The 6,769-nt window shown below is 47.7% G+C and overlaps 1 protein-coding gene across 9 annotated transcripts in view; it reads left to right on the top strand.

Moving 5' to 3' along the window:
• The window catches only part of LOC147580701 (uncharacterized), a 550,245-nt gene that overhangs the window by 215,659 nt on the left and 327,817 nt on the right, over window positions 1–6,769 (top strand). For 5 of the 9 annotated variants that reach the window (XR_015251012.1, XR_015251013.1, XR_015251017.1 and 2 more), the window contains one exon: window positions 3,682–3,936. The gene's annotated coding sequence lies outside the window, so the exon portion shown is untranslated. Of the gene's footprint in view, window positions 1–1,189; window positions 1,442–1,722; window positions 2,071–3,681; window positions 3,937–6,769 lie in introns of those variants that run through there. The other 4 variants (XR_015251020.1, XR_015251016.1, XR_015251019.1 and 1 more) reach the window with 3 other exon arrangements.

The raw sequence follows: 6,769 nt of genomic DNA, 5'->3' as shown, positions 1-6,769 counted from the left end.
CGAGGAGGAGGGCATCTCCCGTCCCCCCCCCCCCCCCCCGGTGCGACCGTCCCCGTTTCTGCCTCCGACCCCCGCGCCGCGCGCGCTAACTCTGGGGGAAGTTGTTGCAAAGTTTCCGAGAGCCGCGTGCAGGCGCGGCCCGGGGCGGGGTGCGGACGCGGGGAGGCGAGGACAGGCGCTCCTCGCGGCGGCTTTGTTCTGCTCCGGGGGGAAAGACCTGGCGAGGAGTCGCCGGGCGGGCACCGGGACCGCCAGCCGCGGCATTCCGGCCCCAGCAGGGGCTCTTGGCTCCCGGCGCCCTCCTTCGGGCGGCCCCTCGCCCCCAGCCCCACGGCGACCCTGCGCCCAAGTCCCCAAACCTCCTTCCATCCCCCCAAACTTCACCTACCCGCCCAGACCCCACGTCTGGGGTGGGGGAGGAAAGGTGCGCGACGGGCCGGATGCCTCCAGACGAGCGGGTGTCGGCTTTGGAATGTTTGGGGCTTGTTCCTTCGCCCCAGAAACTGCTTCCCCACGCGGCCCCCCATCCTCTCCCATTTCCCCCACCTCTCGGCTTTCCTCCTCTTCAATTCTAGTGAAACCTAGAAGAAAAATTAGCGCTGCTCAGAGTCCCCCAGAGAGCCAGTGCGGCGGCCCGTGGTGGGGATTGAGGGTCTAGGGATGGGGCGAGGTGAGGAGGGGGTCCCCGGTTCTGGAAGCCGGGGGACGACTGGTAAAGGGCCTGGGGACGGGTCTGCAATTGCGCCGGGCCCGAGACACCTGAATTGCCGGGGGGAAGGCAACGGGTGAGGGGACGCAGAGAGGGGATGCTCGGACGGTACAAACCGCGCCAGGGGGTCTAGAGGATGGGGAGGCGGCGAGGGCCCCCGAGCCTGACCTTCGGGACGAGGAAGCTTGTGCAGGAGGGAAGGGAGCCGGTGGGGAGCGCGGGGCTCCAGGGCCGTCCCGAGAGTCCCGCCGTCGCGCTTTGAGGTTGGGGAAGTTCGGGGTCTGGGAAGTGGGCGCGATGCTCCAGGTGGGAACCCGCCCTCCGGGTCCCTGGACCGAGTTGTGCAGCGCCTGCAGCAACAGGTAACCCCGAAGGGTGGAGGCTCCGGGGGCACCCCGAGCTGGCTTTGTCCTGCGGATTAGAGGGCTCTCCTAAGGGACAGCGCTGGGGTGGGCGGGTGGGGTAGGCTAGGTTAAAAAACAAACAACAAACGCTTGGGGCCCCCCTTGGAATTGTCGGGGAGTGTTGGGTGCAGGACCGTGAATCCGAGTAGAGGAACCGGGATGGAGAAGCCTGGGGTGCGCCCCACCTCCGATTGCGTAAATGCCTTTATCTCACGGGGTTGACCCCCTACCCTTTGCATCTCGTCTCCCGGGACGCCGGGAAACTGACAGAAACTCGATGCCAAGTGGATTGTTCACACTGATTGGCAGGGAAAGTGCGAACAAAGAGGTGCGTCCCCCGGAAACAATGATTTTGGAGATTTTCCCCCCCGTAGACTCGTGCGCGCCGGGAAGGCGGGGGATAAAAGGGTGGTGGGCGGGAGGGGCCCGGGCCCGGCGTCTCCCGGGGGGAAAGTTTCCAGCGAGGTCGCGGGAGGAGAGGGTCGGGACAGAGTTGCGTGGAACTGGGGACGCAGCCGCCCCGGCCGCCTTGGAGGTTCCCGAGCCGGGCGGGAGATGCGGGGAGAGGGAGGGGGCGGGGAGGGGAGGGGAGGGAGAGAGGAAGAAGGGGTGAGAGGGAGAAACCTGCCGCCGCTCGCCGCCTCTTTGTCTGCTCCGGGACTTGGAACAAAAGGGGGAACTCTGATGAACTCTCTCCTCCCCTCTCCCCCGGACGCCCGGGTATCTCTCCCTCTCGCAACTTTGCCGCCGCGACTTTCTCCGCTGTCGGGCCACACACAAAAGTGTCCGAGCGCCTCGCGGACTGCAGCAAGGGAAATGTCCCTTGGCAGTGCGACGAGGTGGGGACGAAGGTGAGTGGAAATTGTTGTCTTGTTTACCACCCCCCCCCCCCCCAAACTCGCCCGGCTCCCCGCCCTTCCGAGGACGGAGGCGTAGTCCGGTGGCGAAGTTTGGCTGGTAAGTTGTACCTCCTTTCTCTGTTCCCTTCTCTTTTGTTCTTTAGCGAACTTGCACAGAATTGTTTTATTTGTTGATTTTTAATAGGCAGCAGCCAGACAGGCACTTCTCATTAACAGGAGAAGCTGAGGGGGTGGGTGGAGATGGGAGCAAGGGTATCTAAGGGGGGCATTGCCTCGCTTTCTCCCAGTTGCGCACAAACGGAGTAAACTTGCTGAAATGCATGGGGACACGTCCAGTCTCCCTCCTCCCCACCGCCCAACGCCGCCCTGACTTGGGTCTTGGAAAAGAGAGAGACAAGGAGGTGGGGGGGGGGTGCTTATAAGTTAATTGTCTGCGGAGCGCTGTGCAGTTCCAACGCACAATAGGAAAGCTGCAACAATAGAATGCAGAAGAGGTGTGGGTTGCAGGGGAGTGGACTCTTGAGTTGGTGGCCAAGGGGGTCTAGAGCAAACAGGTAAGAGTTCAGAAAGTTTTCTTCGGGGCTGGGGTAGGGTGGAGGAAGCCACAGGTTCCCACTGTCAGAGATACAGGGATGGAGGGATGGGGCCTGGACCACTAGTTAAGAGTCGGCCATCCTGACTGCCCTTTCCAGTTCCACGACCCACCCGGAATAACCTATGCGGTCCTCGAGATCCAGCCACTATCATCTCTCCAATTTACCCCCCCCGCCCCCATTTCATTGTGTTTGAATAGAAAGGGGAACAGGAGCCCCCCCCCCCCCAAAGCTCCTCAGACCCAGCAGTCCGCCCAGCCTTTTGTGTTTTAACCTTTTGTTTCTGTCTGCCACGCCCGCCCAAAACAAGGATGGCTGTGGCTGCTTCTGCGGGGTGGACGCACAGCCCGATTCCCTCTGTATTATTTATAAGCAAAGGGAGGCTCCCTGACTTCTCTCCCAAGTAGCTGCACTTTGCAGCCTTTCTAGGTTGGTTCCTGCTCGAGGGAGGTGACCACTCTACAGCTAGTAAACACCTCTAATTACTCTGAGATTGCCTTCAGCGCGATCCCACTTCCCCACAAAAGTTGTTTATCTGTCCCGTCCCTTGGTGAGTAGACATTTAGGGACAACGTTGGGAGTTTGTTGCAAGTGGGCAGATGTGTCTGCTAGCTGTTAGGATGCGCTCAGATATTAGGAATGGGTGGAGCAGGCTTCTGGAATTCAACAATGCAAATTTAGGTCATTATCTTCAGGTATGTGTTATGGGATCCTTCCAAATACCAAGGTAACTTATCACCTTCTCCACTTTCCTCTCCTGTCCCCACCCCTGAGTTGGAGGTTTTCCTCACACCCTGGGACTTAACTCACCCGCCTTTTCTTTTCGGTTTGACGTGACAAATGAAACATCAAACTGAGTAGGCTGCTAATAGCTGGAGGAAACACCCAAACACAGTCTATTGTAACTTCTCAAAGTTATGATTTTGCATAGTATTGTATAGAATATCCATTATTTAAAACTTGCAGCTAGAAATGATTTAAGTGCCAACACTTTGTATATGAAATCTATTACGGCTGCGGTTACGGTTTTTTTTTTTTTGTTTTTTTTTTTTTTTTAAGAAACTGAGTAGGTAGAATGACTCGGAAACTAACATTAGTTAATTTCAATTGTATAGGTGCAATTATTATCATCAGCATCTAGAAAGCATCATTCAGGGCATTGACATCCATACTGCATTGTTCTTACTGGATCTTTCTATCAGTGAACATTATGGAAGTACCAGTACAGCATCAAGTTATTCCTGGATGGAAAGTTTTCAGACTTCTTCATTTGGAGTTACTTGAACTTTAGGATGATAGGCTTTTTGACGATGCCTTCCCTATGTGGATTACTACAATTTGATCACTGGGAATTCTCTGCCTCAAAGCAGGTATGTTGCTTTTTTAAAATACTCTACATGCATTTGTTTCTGGGCTGGTGCTTCTGCCATTAGAGAATTGTCTAGCTGTTGCCTGATCAAAGTGATTTATGACTTTGGATTTCCTCATTTTGAACTGGTTTTTGTAGGTTCATTTCATTTGGAATGATGATTTGGGTACTTCTGATGGAACTTTTCTAATTTTACAGTGTGTTCTCCAACGTTAGCACACATAATGGATGTGGGTTATAAAGTCACTAAGGAAAGTTATATAACAATGCTGGGTCCAATAAGCACGTGTCCTATTTTATTTATGATCCATTTTGTTTTTAAATATGGCAGTGGGTGTTTATATATTTGCAGAACTTTTGTGGTTTGCAATATTTCTCTTTTACTTTGATATTTCATTTTGGTAAAAAAATCCAAAAGTGACCAGAAATAGATGCATTAATGACAGGGAGTCACTGTTAAGTACAAGTTCTATCAGAATGAAACTTGACTGTGTAATAACAACAGAGGCTGGTAAAGTTGTTTAATCTTTATAGTATACATCAAGTTTTTATAGTGTTCATTAAGAGTCTTATAGTCCTTCTTTTTAAGTCCTTACAATTCATTTTTGTTAATCTCTGTTAGGAAGCAGTTAAAAGTTCACATAAATACTGTCGGTAATAGAAAAAGTAGTTTGATACAGTATTTAATTTCCTTGTTTAGCAGTTGCTTGCGATGGAAAGCGAGAGTTTTCTTTGTTTAAAATAGGTTGATTTGAAATGATTTAAAAGTTGTCGGATTTGATACTCAAAAATGATTCAAGTTCAAGGTGGTTTAAAATCCTACAGATAGAGAATATCATTGATATATTACTGTATTGGGAAATGTTAAGGTCTGGTCAGAGATGCTAATTGGGAATTGGACATCTTTTCATCCTGCTGTAAGTAAAAAAAAAAAATATTGTGATTTGCTTCTTTCTAGTTATGTAAACTTGGGCAAGCTCTAGTTTATTGTCCAATAAAAATGACGGTTAGGTTAAAGAAACTTTAAGAAATCTTTTGGCTTTAAGATTTTGTGATTTGTTGGTTGCTCTCGTAATTAAGGTGCATCATCTCTCATGAGGTTTGTTTTTAAATTGTTGAACAATACACTTACTGACATGGAAAACTTCATATATATTAATAATTATTTCATATGAATGCTTAATTCAGGGAGTATTCAGGAAATACGCTTTACATTTGTAGTAAAATATACTTTCAGCAAAGTTTGCTAGATGAAAATGTCCGATGTCCTCAAACATTTTTAAACAAAAGTTACCTGCCGGCATATTTTCGGGGGAATAAGGAATGCAATGTTGTTTCCCGGAAGGTATTTTACAGAAGTATTACAAAGGTCTAAACTGAGTATGTTTGAATTTGTTCTAATGACCACCCTGAAAGGGGCTCAGACATGGGCTTGGAACGAAACAGATCTGAGTTTGAATCCCAGCCCAGGTAACTACTCACTGTGATACATTGGCCAGGATATTGATTTCCTTGGGTCTCAGTTTCCTCACTGGTAAGTGGGGATCATAATACTTATCCCATAGAGTTATTGTGGGGAAGATGTTTTTTAAAAGCGTATATGTAAGAAAAAAACTGAAAGAGGGATAAAGACCTGTATATATATAATAAGAGGTACTATTATTACCTTTCACAATGAATTAGTGGTGCCTTGATACTTCCAATGTTCTCTGTTGATTGACTGCCTTACAAGTTTCAAGCCACAGTAACCAAAACTACTTACTGAAATAATCAGTCAAGTGGGATAGAAGAAGATTTTACATACTCAAATGTTTTTCTCTAAAAATACGTTCTACCGGGGCTCCTGGGTGGCTCAGTTGGTTGAGCGTCCGACTTCATCTCAGCTCATGATCTCGCGGTTTGTGAGGTCGAGCCCCGCGTCAGGCTCTGTGCTGAGCCTGGAATCTGCTGCGGATTCTGTGTCTCCCTCTCTCTCTGCCCCTCCCCTGCTCGTGCTCTCTCTCTCTCTCTCTCTCTCTCTCTCTCTCTCTCTCTCAAATAAACATTAAAAAAAATGAAAATATGTTCTGTTTACCTCTTTTATCAGTTAAATGTGGATGAATCCACTTCAACAAACACTTACTTAAAAGTCTTACGTGTGTAAGCAAATTGCTGAAGGTTATGGCTTCAACTTGGAATATGTGGCTCTTCCATTTCCTTACACAAGTTTCTGTAAATGGAGATAATCACACGTTTCTAGAATTAATTTACTCAAATTCTCTATTTTCAATGCTATCACTGATGAATAGACCTAGATATAGTTTTAAGATTTTTGTTCATCCACTTTTCAGCTGTAATAGAAAGTGATGGTTCAGTGGTTTCTTGATGGGGAAATCGAGAACTCTAGCACATTTTCTCACATTACTTTTTATAGAATGGTCCTTACTTAAATAAAAAAACTCTGTTAGTATAAACAACACTTAGAAGCATAGCATATCATTGTGTAATAACGTTTAAAGTCGTGGATTTTCATTTTCGAGATCTGTAATTTAGCAAGACACATTGCCTTCTCTGAGTGATTATTTAGTTTGAGGAAGATTATATTCATTTACCCTTAGGATGTTTCTGATGGGACCGTTAAGGTATTGCTTCCTCTCATTTGTAACTCTAGTTGCCTAGAAATGATAATACTAAGGAAAACATGGGATAAATTGATATTAAAATGGAAAAATGTGTCTTTTGAGATATATCCAAAACTTTCTGTTTGTGGACAACATTGATTTTAAGCATCAGATAGCATTCATATAGCAACTACTAATAAATTGTAATTACAGAGTTTACAAGGATAAGTTCCT

The sequence above is a fragment of the Puma concolor genome, chromosome B2, assembly GCF_028749965.1.
Source record: "Puma concolor isolate L17-30 chromosome B2, mPumCon1.1.hap2, whole genome shotgun sequence".
NCBI lineage: Eukaryota > Metazoa > Chordata > Mammalia > Carnivora > Felidae > Puma > Puma concolor.
The sequence above is the reverse complement of the archived record's forward strand: the minus strand, read 5'-3'. Positions and strand labels throughout refer to the sequence as shown.